Genomic DNA, 14,563 nt, shown 5'->3' on the forward strand with positions numbered 1-14,563 from the left:
CTTAACAAAATTCCTAGCTTTTGAAATTGAAAAACTTGGTCACGAAGCATTTCCATACAACCTTTTTCTTTTATATATAATTTTTTAATAAAGCATACGGATTGACGCCGATTGGACCAATTCTTTAGCCTCTTGGAAATGACTGAGAAGGTCAATCGTTATATGTTTTTTTTCCGCTTTCGACCCCATGAACTACACTCCCAGTGAAGGATATTTCGAGAATGCCCTCAGCATGATTTTGTACTTAATTATCTTTTTCATTCAGATTCAAGTACATTTTTATTCATTTTTATTTATTTTTCACGTAAGAAAAAAATCAAATGAGTTGTTACAGGCACTCTAGACCAATTCCTTGTCAGGTCATTGTTTTTTAGGTTTCTACCCTTAATTATAGGCCAATATTACACTTATATTTTAAACTTTCCATTTTTTTTTATAAATGTCGTAGTTGTGACATCCCAAAAATTGTAAAGTAAAATTTTTTTTATTCTTTTTTATTTTTGGTTTTGAAAATACGTGATAAGTGGTTTGGGATTTTGGAATTGAGTTAATTTTTGGATTTTACCTTGTTCGGGGTGGTTATTTAATTAAATGAGGGAATTAGGGGTTTAGGAAAAAATATACTTTTATATATATATATATATATATATATATATATAAAGTTATATGTATATTTCTTTAACGAAAAGGGAGGAGTTAGGGTTTAGCAGGGGAACAATTGGTTATAAATGAGGGATTTAAGTGGCCTCGGTTTGTGTGTAGAGAAAAGAAAGAAAAGAAAATAGATTATTTCAAATTACAATCATGAATGAACCTTACAAATTACAATCGTAAACAAAAAATACAGTTATGCAATCTTTACAGAAATTACAGCATGAAAATAAAATGAACAAGGATAAACGCTATGAACGTTTGTCAACTTGTCTCTACGCTCCTTGCTCATGAACGCTCGAACAACAACAACCTCGAACGCTCGAACAAAACGACTACAACACTGCACGAACACTTTACGCTCGTCCTCAATGATTGCCTCGGTCACGAACTCCTCAGCAAGAAAATGAACGGCCTCCACAGAATATCGACGACATCGAGTTGAGTATGACACCACCAAGAAGGCTATTTTGGTATTCTCGGTGTGAGAATCCAAAGGGTGGCTCTGTTTGGACTTGGTATGAGACAGACGAAGGAGGAATGAACAATCGTGTACACGATTAGGCAAGTGTGAGATGGCTGAAACCTATCACATAGGTCAATTCCCAATCGTTTAGCTAAAGCTAAGCGATCATCTAGCAAAAGCTAAGCGATCATTTAGCTCACTGTCTGTCGCCTACAAAACACTACACGATCGTTTACTTCGCTTAAGCTGTCGCTTAGTAAATTTGTATTTACTTGACAAGCTTTCGTGAGTTTCTTCTTTCCGAGAGAAATCTCAAAACAATTTTTGACCTTTTGTAAAAACTTACTAAAATTAGGAAAACAATTTTCCTTTTAACTCACGGTTAACATAAACCACCAATAACCTCCCATTCAATTGGTTATTAAAGAAAAAGATTTAATTATCCAATAATTAATATTATTATAAGTATAAATGATAACCAACTTATCATACTATATTTATAACCTATAGTTTTAATATTTCATCTCATGAAAGATATAAACCATAGTTATTTTTTTATTCCATGATACTTAATGTGAATCTCATTTACATCAATCCTCCACTGGATGTATCTCATACATCATACCGATTATATCATATATAATCAAAATACCTCTTGTCAATTTGAACATTTCAAATCAACACCAAGAACTAATCCTCAACTGAACCCATTGAGCTACCAAGGGGATCTTATGGACCTGTAGCTCGAAGCTCCAACGGTACGTGAATAACTGACTAAACTCTTTAGTCACATGATCCACCATCCGTTAACTGCTAGACACACCATTAAAGACTGACAGCTGAATTCTCCTTACTACAGATATATTATGTGTCCATCTTAACCAATCAAAAGTTCGACAACCCTTCACAGATTGCTCATAAGTACAGCTAGGCCAATAACCGTTATGCCCATGTAGTTACATCTAACTTCTTAAGTACCACTGATCCCTTTAATAAACATAAGTCATAGTCCTACTATGACTGAGTCATCTCTTCCAAACAAAAGTTGTGACCACTATGTTCAAGCCCCGGAATCAGCCTTAAGGGAGCAATCTCTCTACTTATCCCTACTTCGGGAAATGAGTGAATTTCATCTTGTGGATTGAGTTCCCAGCTACCAGATCAGACAAGTTCCTAAAAAGGTAGGCATGTTGAGTTAGCAATCTGGCCATTCTCACCCATACTAATCAAAGGACCGCCCTCAAAAGCAGGAGTTCTCTAAACACTCAGGATTGAGATCATGTCACCTATGGTCATTTAGGTGAGATGTAAGTCTCTAGTATTAACGGCGTTATATACAGAGTCTAGCATCTCGTGGTCTAGGTCTTATACAAACTCTTTGTATAGGATACCCTCGCTCGCACGTGTCGACATGAATGGTCAGGATTTACCATCTGTAGTAGTTTACAACACTTGCAAAACTCTACAAAGTGAGTCGTATCCGTAGTGTCACCAGAATCAGGTATCCCACCATAATCTTTATACTACATACCTATTTAGGTTATCACTTAAGGCATGATCCACTTGTATATGACATATACATGCTTAAGTTCACATAAGATAACCAAGGAGCTTTGTTTATTGGATATGAGTAAATGCTAGAATTAAATAACATTTATTTTATTCATCAAACAATGTGTATCCTTACAAAATAATGAGACTCCAGGAGAATTAGAACACCAATCCCAACAATCTCCCACTTGTCCTAATGACTCGGCAGACTAATGTACAATACAATATAAAAATGTACAATATACAATAAACTAGGGCAGACCCCAGTATCATTTCCCACTTGTCCTAGACAAGATGTCGCATGTCTTGTAGACTTAAACTCTCCAGGTGACCCTCGAACACTTTAGTCGTGAGGGTCTTTGTAAAGGGATCAACAACGTTGTGCTCCAACGTGATCTTTGTGACTATCACATCACCGTGATGCACAATCTTCCTGATGATGTGATATTTTCCTTTGATTTGCTTACCCCAACGATGACTCTGAGGCTCCTTCGAATTTGCCACAACCCCACTATTATCACAATAAAGAGTGATAGGGAAATCCATATTTGGAACAACTTCCAAATCTGAAAGGAACTTCCTCAACCAAACAGCCTTCTGAGCTGCTTCATAAGTGTCTACATATTCGGCTTCCATAGTGAGTCGGCGATGCATCCTTGCTTGATGCTTTGTTAGAATACATCCCCTCCATTCAGAAGGAAAACTAACCCTGATGTTGATTTGCAAGAATCTCGATCGGTCTGAAAGTTAGAGTCCGTGTATCCTATAAGGATCAGATTCTTATCTCCATACACAAGCATGTAGTCCCTCGTTCTCCGAAGATACTTGAGGATTGTCTGACCGCCATCCAGTGATCGAATCCTAGATTGGACTGATACCGATTGATAATCCCTACTACATAACAGATGTTGGGTCTGGTACTCAACATTGCATACGTCAAGCTTCCTACAGCAGAAGCATAGGGAATCCGTCTCATCTCCTCAACTTCTTAAGGTGCACTAGAAGAAATTCGTGCTTTAATGTCGGTTTTAAAAACCGACATTAAAGGGCTTTAATATTGCTTGGCAACTAACATTAAAGATAGTGTTATTAAAAGCCTTTAATGTCGGTTTTAAACCGACATTAAAAGGATTCAATAACACCAATATTATAGTCTTCAATGTCGGTTGCAACCAACATTAAAGGTCTCAACATTGAACTTTAATGTCGGTTGCCTGTTTTTTTTTTTTAATTCTTAACTGACATTGAAACCCGAATCTGTCCGTTTTTTTAAGATTCCGTTGCCGAATCCATTTTTTTGGCCAAATAAGTTAAAAACGACATTATATGTCTCGTGTTGGGTTAGGAAATGTTCGTCATTGTTTTATATTAAAAGGTATAAAAAAATTGCATGGCGAGCCCATCAATATTTGTCTTCCACCTATGAATTTATCCACAAACAAGAATCAATATTTCCAATCCATTACATATACTCATCAATATTTTTATTCCACCTATGAATTTATCCACCAAAATTTGCAAAACAATACTAGAACCAGACTTTCATAGAATACAGCTTACACCAAAGCCATCATTTCTCTCATTCACAAATATCAATTAGTACTAATTCCATGAATAAACAAGAATCACAATACCATGAATATAACTTTCAATAATAAACAGATCATGTCTTCCACCTATGAATTTATCCACAAACAAGAATTAATATTTCCAATCCATTACATATGCTCATCAATATTTGTCTTCCACCTATGAATTTATCCACCAAAATTTGCAAAACAATACCAGAACCAGACTTCCATAGAATACAGCTTACACCAAAGCCATCATTTCTCTCATTCACAAATATCAATTAGTACTAATTCCATGAATAAACAAGAATCACAATACCAGAATCACAATACCATGAATACAACTTCCAATAATAAACAGATCATGTCTTCCACCTATGAATTTATCTACAAACAAGAATCACAATACCACAACCAGACTTTCATAGAATACTTACACCAAGCCATCATTTCTCTCATTCACAAATATCATATTAGTACTAATTCTATTCACAAGGATCATGGTTAGATAAATTTACATTCATTCTAAGCTAGCATTTACATTCTATTGAGACAAAAAACAAAAATTATATCCTTATACAAATCGGCCAACAAAACTTGCCCATTGGGTCCGAATTACGTCGATCTCTCCTTGCGTATATGCATCTTTTGTATTGTACTACAAAAAGGAAAAAAAGAAAAGATAAATTCAACATAAGTTTACATCCATTTATTAAATTAAAGCTAGTACTATAAAAAAATAAATAAATAATTTACGTACGAGGCTAGTAATGGGAGTAGTAGGATTATGCACTATTTCATGTATATACTTTTGCACATAGTACCCGCTTCCTACAGAATCTAATTGACAAGGGCACTGCATATAAAGAAGTTGAAAATAATTGTTAAATTTTTATAAAGAAGTTGAATGAACATAAATTGTTAAAAAATGAATACAAATTTACCTTTACAGGTTTCCATTTTGGAGAAGACCGATAGTGTTGGAGATCGTGCTTGGCTTGCCATGTTTTCAATCCACTAAAATATTAGTTAAACATAAATACTTCAATTAAGAGCTAAGAAAGTTTAATTACTCTTACATATTTATAACTCCATGAAAATCCTCTTGAACCTTACTTCGAAGAGAATCCAAAACATAAACACAATTTTCTTGTAGATTGATTACAATCAATATCCAATGATAACTATAATAAGCAACAATTTGAAATATTAGTATGTGTATAATGAAAATTAAAAATAACTTAAATTATATAAGTTTACCAATGTAGATATTTTGGAAAAAGTTTTACAATTTGGGTACAATAGTTTCTTCACATCATCTAATAATTCTTCAAAATTATCGAATTTTCCACTAAAATAGTTATTGTATGCAGCCTCAAACATTCCAATTGTGTCATCAACATCAACATCATCCTCATCAACTTCGTCTCTTTCACTAGTAGACACATTTTCATTATTTCTCTTAATCAGTAATGATTTACCATGAAAAATCCATGTCTGATAACTTTGATCTATACCCTTAAAAAACAAGTGTTCTCTTATTTTGTTCACATCTAGAGTCTTTGCATTAACACGTTTCAAACATGGACAACTCATGACATTTGGTATATTTGAATGTTGTAGACCATTTTTAATAAACACCTCGACCCCTAAACCATACTCAGCTGACGTTCTATTCATTTTCATCCATGATTTATCCATTATTGCAAAATATGCAACTTAATCTACAAAATAATAATAATAATAATAATAATAACAAGGAAAAATTTAAAAGCATAAAATTATGATTGTAAAATATGCAACATCAACAAATTTAGAACATCTAGACTTTTAAGATAAGCATCTTATAAATATTACCTTGTCTTTGTTATTAATGTTGTTATGAAGTCCTTTTTATATCAGGTGCACCTTCTCCACTTGTCAACCTTCTTAAAACACGTCAAATGCAATCTTCTTATCTTCCTTCTAAATCCCCAACAATCAAAATTTAGCCTTACACGTCAAACTTGAACCTAACAAATGAAAAACTTCTCAAAATCAAGAATTGAATCAAAACAAATATCAATCCAAACAAATATCACAATAAACCGTATCCTTCGATTTTGTATGAGTTAATATCAAGGAATAATAGCTCTTTTTTAGAGCTATTACATAATTAAGCTATAATCTCAAACCATTAAACTAGAATCTCGAAACTACATACCTTAGCAAAGATTATAACATATGGTGGATAATTTACAAAAAGGAATATACGATTGAGTTAGTAGTTCTTCCATAGTTCTCGACCCAAAGTTAGTAGTTACAAAGGATCCAACTTCATTAACAATAGGAAAAATATTACATACTACATATCAAAACAACTACTCCATACTTCTTGACCCATAAGTTAGTAGTTACATAAGATGGTAGTTACATTCTACTTGCACTATGGAAGCCATAGTAGACTTAACAAAGAGTCAGATAAGGAACTATTAATCACAAGAAAAATGAGGTCATCCCTTCACAAAATATCATAAAACAATTACAAAAGGGAATATATGACTGGGTAGTTACTCCATAGTTCTTGACCCAAAGTTAGTAGTTACAAAGGATCCAACTTCATTAACAATAGGAAAAATATTACATACTACATATCAAAACAATTACTCCATAGTTCTTGACCCATAAGTTAGTAGTTACATAAGTTGGTAGTTACATCCTACTTGCACTATAGAAGCCATAGTAGACTTAACAAAGAGTGTAAAGAAAAGAAGTATATTGATGGTTTAAAATACTATTTTAAATGTATTATACCAAAATAATTTAATTAAGTTTAGCAAAAGTACTTATTTCTTTTCGTGCTCGTAACTTTTTCTTCTGTTATGTCATGTTCTAAAACTTGAAAAACTGAAAAAATGTTCAAACCAAAAATCCAAACTCCACAACACAAGTTAACAGAAGTAATCAATCATATTTTGTTTCAATAGAGCTCACATAACCTTCTATTCAAATTTGTCAATTGAATGTCATATTGGAAGCACAGCAAAATAAAAAATTTTCTAATCTGTCAATCAATATTCATGTAGTTCCTTCAGTTAAGAGAAACATAGATTGCAAATTCCTTGCAGTAAAAATCAACTTCAACTAAAAACATAGATTGCAAATTAAATCAATGGGAGTAAGGTTACATAACATGTTTTTTTTCTTGTAAACAAATTAATGATTTAGAAACACAAAAGAATAGGTAAATCACTCTAATAACTTCCTCTCCCCTCTCTCCCCCCTAATTTCATAGAAGCTGATGATTTCAAGTCATACCTCTAAAACAATAAGAAAGCTGAAGAACGATCGGCGGCGAGCAAAGAATGCTAAAGAACGATCAATGACGAGCAAAGAAAGCTGAAGAACGATCGACGGACGGCGAGGGAAAGGTTTAGGGATTGGGCGAGGTAAGATTTAATGACGGCACGACAGAAAAGGGTTTGGGCATAAAGAAATCGAAAAGGAGTGCGCAATTTAGGGATATATTATTTAATAAAATAAGAAAAAAATTACACCTTTAATGTCGGTTTTAAACCAACATTAAAGCCCATCTTCAACGTCGGTTTAAAACCGACATTAAAGATCTATTTTTTTCTAAACCGACATTATACATCCGATTTCACTTTTTCCAACCGACATGAAAGCCCGATTTCTTCTAGTGGTGTCTTAGGATATTGATCCTTAGACAAAACGATACCATGCCTAAAGGGTAACAAACCCCTCTTGGAATCCTGCATCCTGTAACTGATCAACATTTGATCAATGTACGATGTCTGAGACAGGACTAACCATTTGTTCTTGCGATCCCGAATGATCTGGATCCCTAGAACATATTGTGCCTCACCCAAATCTTTCATTTGGAACTAGGTAGCTAGCCAATTCTTAATGTCAGTCAGATACCCTACATCATTCTCAATGAGTAGGATATCATTTACATATAGTACCAAGAAAGGGTTAGACCAAGAAGCGGGCCTCGAACTTCGACTGTGCCCTCGCAAGAACCATCATCCTCAGAAATTCTAGTAGAATATATGGCCATGGCTACGACTATTAGGAATGTCGTCACATAGGACGTAGTTGGGCGACGAAGGGATATGGTGGTCGAGCAGATAACTCAGCACACACAGTCGCAATAGGTGCCATCCTCGTCGATCCCATTACCACAAGTTCTGAATCAAGATAGGGCTACGAACAGGACTGTGGTAAGCCCTTCCTTGAAGGCCGGATATCTATGAAACTTCAAGAAGTATGATCCCTCGACGTTTAATAGGTCCCTGAAAGACCCTACAAATGCAGAGTTGTGGTTGTCCACTGTGGAAGGGATTTTTCAGTACATGAGGTGTCCGGAGGAGCAGAAGTTGCAGTTTGTCGCTTTTGTTTTCATCGATAATGCCAAGCGCTGGTGGCGATCAGCTGAAAGAATATAGAAGCCAGTAAGGGCTAAGCCATGTGGAACCAGTTCAAGGAATGATTTTACGAGAAGTACATCTCTGCTCACGTGAGGTACAACAAGCAGGTTGAGTTTATGAATATGAAGTAGGGGACCATGACAGTAGAGGAGTATGAGGATGAGTTTGACAGGTTGTCTTGCTTCGCCCCTGATCTAGTGTCGAGATAGGGTGCGAGGTATTGTGCAAGTTCTAGAGCCTCCCATCTACGCTACAACATTCCGAGCGACAGTATGTTTGGGTTGTTCTTCAGGGATAGAGTTCCTGAAGTCCTTAACGGAGGAACCTGCCCTAGGCCAGAAGAGGAAAGCTGAGCAAAAAGCTCCGGGACCTTCATAGAAGGTTCAAAGTATAGACAGGTCGCTAGGGCATGTCCAAAGGCAAGCTACTACTTTAGGAGGAGTTTGGAGGGAAAGACCGGTTTGCAAGTCGTGTGAGAAGCGGCATTGGGGATGCTGTCTGATTGGCACAGGGACTTGCTTCAGATGTACACAGTGAAGGATCTCATACCGAGAGTTCCATGAACGGGTTCAGATCGCTTCGATTTCACAGTGACCGAAATACAAAAGATATACATTCAATACATACAGTTATGCATATAAACCTAATTATCAGCATGCTCAGAACACAATAACTAACAGGGAAATGGTTCATACCAATTGAAGACTCTCTTCGAACGTCTGAACCCTAAGCAGCGAAAACCGTCCAATGGATCTACCAACACCCGGCTATATGCCGACTGCAACAGCATGATCAGAATAAACACGAACACTGTAGTGGGAACGACACCACCACTAGTGAAACCCGAGTATCCTCAGAGTGAAAACCCAAAGAGTGGGTTTTGGTGAGTTTGGTAAAGGACGGAGGACAACGCGTCGTGTAGACGATAAGCAAGTGGGAGATAAACTGTGTTATCGTATAGCGAAAGTGCTTATCGTATAAAAGAGCTACATGATCGTGTAGAAAAGGCTGGACGATCGTTTAGGAAAAACCTATACGATCATTTAGAGAAGTCGTGAGGTAGATGATCGTTTAGACGGCAGAGCTTCTATCGTATAGGCTCTCGCGATCGCTTTCACGAATTCTTTTGGGCAGGAGAAAATTATGAATGCACGATATTGAAAAATGAAAACGATTTTCATTTTTAGCCCGTCGGTTACCATAACCAACGCAGCTCACTTCCGACGTTCGAAGGTGGACAAATTAGTTAATTATCATATAATTAATTAATTAATATAATCATATTATATTTATATCCTATAGTTTGATATCACATATCTATTATAGTATTTTCTCCTCTACTTGATATAAATCATATTTATATCTAATTTCCTCCAAATTAATGTATCTCATACATTTGGCCCATTATATCATATATAATTAACCAATCCAATTATATCATATATAATTGAACTTCCTCTTGTCAATTTGAACATTTCAAATTAACCCAAACACTAGTTCTCGACTTTATCCAAGCTACCTAGGTGACCTAATGAACTTATGGCTAGAAGCTTCAACGGTACGTGAATAGCTGACTAAACTCTTTAGCCACGAGATCTACCATCTGTTAACTGTCAGTGATTCCACTAAAGACCAACAGCTGAACTCTTCTTACCACAAATATATTTTTGTGTCCATCGGATATAACCAATCATGAGTACGATGACCCTTCACAGATGCTAGTAAGTACAGCTGGGTAATTTACTGTTTTGCCCCTATAGTTACATCTCACTCCTTAAGTACTACTGATTCCTCAATGAACAATACAACATAGTCCAACTATGTATGAACACCGCTCGGGCCAAGAGAAGGTGTATGGCGCCACATCGTTCAAGCCCCAGAATCAGCCCTTAAGGGAACCATCTATCTACTTGCTCCTACCTCAGGGAAGGAGTGAATTCTATCTTGTGTAGCTGAGTTCCCAGCTTCTAAATCAGACGAATCCCCAAAATGGTAGGTTTGAATCGGCGACTTGGCCACTCACATCCAAACAAATCAAAGGACCGCCCTCAATGGCAGGAGTTCCCAACTCACTCAAGATTGAGGTCATGTTACCTATGGCCATCCTAGTGAAGTGAAGTCTCTGTCATGAACGGTGTTATATAACGAGACATTAACATTTCGTGGTCAGGTCTTATACAAATTCTTTGTATAGAACGCCCCCGCTCGCATGTCCCCAACACGAATGATCAGATCAGACCATCTGTGACAAGTCACAACACTTGTGACCATTCTACAAAGCGATCCACGTCCGTAGCGTTACCAGGATAAGGTTTCCCTCCTATATCCACATATACTACAGACCATTTTGGTTATCACTCAAGACATGATCCACTTGTATATCACCATATACATGCTTGAGTCACATACAGATAACCAGGGATTTTATGTTTATTGGTTTGTGGTAAAGCAAATAAAACAAATAACCGAGCAAAATACAAGATGTGAAGTAAATATCATATATTAACAACACCAGTGTTCATACATATTGTTACAGGACACGAGACTTTAGGGCACCAACCCCAACACGCAGGCAGGGCATACGGCAAACCAATGCCCTAGTAGTGGTTCTGGAAGTGCAGGGGGTCACCTCCGAGTTCACATCAAGGTATTTCAAACCGACAGTAGCAACAAGGTCGGGTCTATGCCATCAATCGTCGGGAAGCTTAGCATTCGGGAACAGTAGTGACAAGTACGCTCCCAATCTTGGGGCACTATGCCTTGGCATTATTTGAATTTAGCTTGTCTCACTCTTTCATTTCATCGTTGTTCTAAAGCATGATCTGCTAGTTTTAGAACCTTTAGGTTATGTTTTATCAGTATCTACACCGTCAAGAGAAATTATGATAGCAAGTGAAAAGATAAAAGTGTGTCAGTTAGAAATAGCGAATCGCACACTTGATGTGACTCTAATAGTGTTAGACATGCATGACTTTGATGTGATTCTGGGCATAGATTGGTTGGCTGCCAACTATGCTAGCATAGACTGTTCTCGTAAGGAGGTGATTTTTAACCCCTTCTAGGGAATCCAGTTTTAAGTTTAAGGGGGTTGGGACTGTAGTTTTGCCCAAGGTGATTTTAGCTGTAAAGGCCAAGAGGTTGATTAACCAAGGTGTCTGAAGTATCTTGGCTACTGTAGTTGACACTAGTGAAGCCCAGATTGCTCTAACCTCTGAACCAGTTATGAGAGATTATCTCGATGTGTTTCCAAGAAATTCCAGGGTTGTCTCCACCAAGGGAGATTGATTTTGGGATCGAGTTGGAGCCATACACTATTCCCATATCCAAAGCTCCGTACATAATGGCTCTGATCGAATTCAAAGAACTAAAGGTCCAGTTGCAGGAAATGCTTAATAAAGGGTTCATACGACCCAGTGTTTCTTCGTGGGGTGCATAAGTGTTGTTTGTGAAGAAAAAGGATGGATCGTTATGCTTATGCATAGACTATAGGGAATTGAATAAGATGACCATCAAGAACAAGTACCCGCTTCCTAGGATCGATGACCTGTTGGACCAGCTAAAAGGTGCTACTGTATTTTCCAAGATTGACCTACGGTCAGGTTACCATCAACTAAGGATGAGGGACAGTGATATCCCGAAGACTACGTTCTGCTCCAAATATGGACATTACTAATTCATTGTAATGTCTTTTGGTCTGACCAATGCTCCAGCGGTATTCATGGATTTGATGAACATGGTGTTCAGGGATTTCCTGGACACATTTGTGATTGTTTTCATTGATGATATCTTGGTTTATTCCAAGACAGAGGCAGAACACGAGGAACATCTTCGGAAAGTCCTAGGAACGCTGAGGGAAAACAACGGTATGCAAAGTTGTAATACCTCGCACATTTTTTAGTTATAATGTAATTTCAGTAACTTTATTATTTGGAACTTCAGTAATTGTTATTAGTTGGAGGAAATTTTTGGAATTTTGGACTTCAAGTGTAAGTTCGGGAATTTAATTGTTGGCGTGAAATTATTCAAATTGGAAATTAATGGCAGGAATTAATTTTCTTTTGAAACGGAAAGGAATTAAATGTAATGGAATTTAATAGTAAAACGGAAAGGAATTAAATGTAATTATACTTATTTCCTTTTTTGTTTTATTATTATTATTGTTGTTGTTGTTTTTTCTAAAAATCAAACTCCACCTCCCATCTGTTCGTTTTTTCTCCTTCCAATGAACAACGGCAATGCCTAGGATCTCCAACCAATGTCCTCTGACATTGCAGCATACAACTTCAACGGTCACAACGCTTGCGACTTCTAGCAACTTTAAACAACATCTCGCATGATCAAAACACCCTAACAACAACGTTTTTCCCCTTTTTGACAATTTTTCGAGAGTTCCCTATTCTATTTCGACATTAGATTTGAGTTACCCACTTCTTAATAGCTCCAAATTTCGAACAACAACCAACAAGGATTAAAGTTATTTTACATGTTTATTTGATTAAGGTTCCATTGGGCAAGGAAAGAGGTTGAGCTTCTAATTTCTAGAGTTTGTTATTAGAGGTAAGTAATCTTACTACTGGAACTGCCCACGGGCCAGGCATTAGATGTATGCTAGCATGATAAATGATTGTTATGGTAGGATGATAGCATGATAGACTAATAGTATAATATGATCAAAGTATGTTCTGGTACGAGATCTGAATTATTTATTTATGCACATAGACACGTGAATGCTAGCATGAGATGGTATGTGATTCCATATGGTTGTATTTGATCTGTTGATGTTGAGGATTGTAAGACTAGTTACAAGGATAATTTTGACTGTTATGAGATTTAATAGATTGTTTAAAAAAAAATAAAAAAATATATGAGCATGTGATAATATGACTGAAGCACGTTAATGTATGAGCATGATTTAGAATTTTATGAAATATATTAAAAGGACGATTGGGCATGACCCTAAATTATGAGTTAAGCAACACCACTACGGAAATGTCTTAAAGTTAGGTGAAAGTTGGAGCATTTTGTTGATGTGATTTATTATGAAAGTGCGTAAGTTATATGATGTATTATGAAATTTCAAATGTTTGATTGTTACATGAGTTAGTGCATGAAAGTGATGTACTAGAGTGGATCCATTAATACTAGATTACGTTGAGGTTAACTAGCCTGACCTTGATCAGGAGATTTTAGAGGATTCATGATTAGGTGAATGTTATATGTAATATGAAGTTAGATGTAATCTCTTTTCCTTTCCAGACTATGTGACTGCATGAAAGTGATGCACGTTCAAAGGCACTAGTACATGAAAGATATGTACTAGGGCTGGTGTGTATGAAAGTGATACATACCCAGAGGGTACTGGGTGTACGAAAGAGGTACATACTTAATCGGTTATGTGTATACGAACGAGGTGTATGCCTAACTATGTGTACGCATCCCTACCTTTATAGAGAGGATCTGGGGTGTACGAAAGAGGTACATACTTAGTAGGTTAGGTGTATATGAAAGGGGTGTATACTTAACCAGATGTACGAAAGAGGTACATACTCAGTGGGTTATGTATATTGTAATGGCATAAACTAAACAATGATGCAAGAAAGAATAAAATGTGATGATGCCATACAACGCTTAAGATGCGGTGATTCTAAATAGGCATATAGATTGTGATGAATGATGGATCATACAAGCTCATGTTACCATAAACTCAATGACTTGGAATGGAAATGGAATGTGGATGTTGTGTTATACTTATTCACACACACTTAATTTATGTGATACTACTTCTAGATATGCGTTATTTATGAGAATCTTGTAGTATACCATGCGTTGTCACAAGTTTCCTTACGTTGAAACCAAGTAGAATTTCACTGTAAGTTTCTCGATGTGATCCGAGG

The sequence above is a fragment of the Benincasa hispida genome, chromosome 2 (assembly GCF_027475165.1).
Source record: "Benincasa hispida cultivar pf3 chromosome 2, pf3_genome.v1.1, whole genome shotgun sequence".
Classification (NCBI taxonomy): Eukaryota; Viridiplantae; Streptophyta; class Magnoliopsida; order Cucurbitales; family Cucurbitaceae; genus Benincasa; species Benincasa hispida.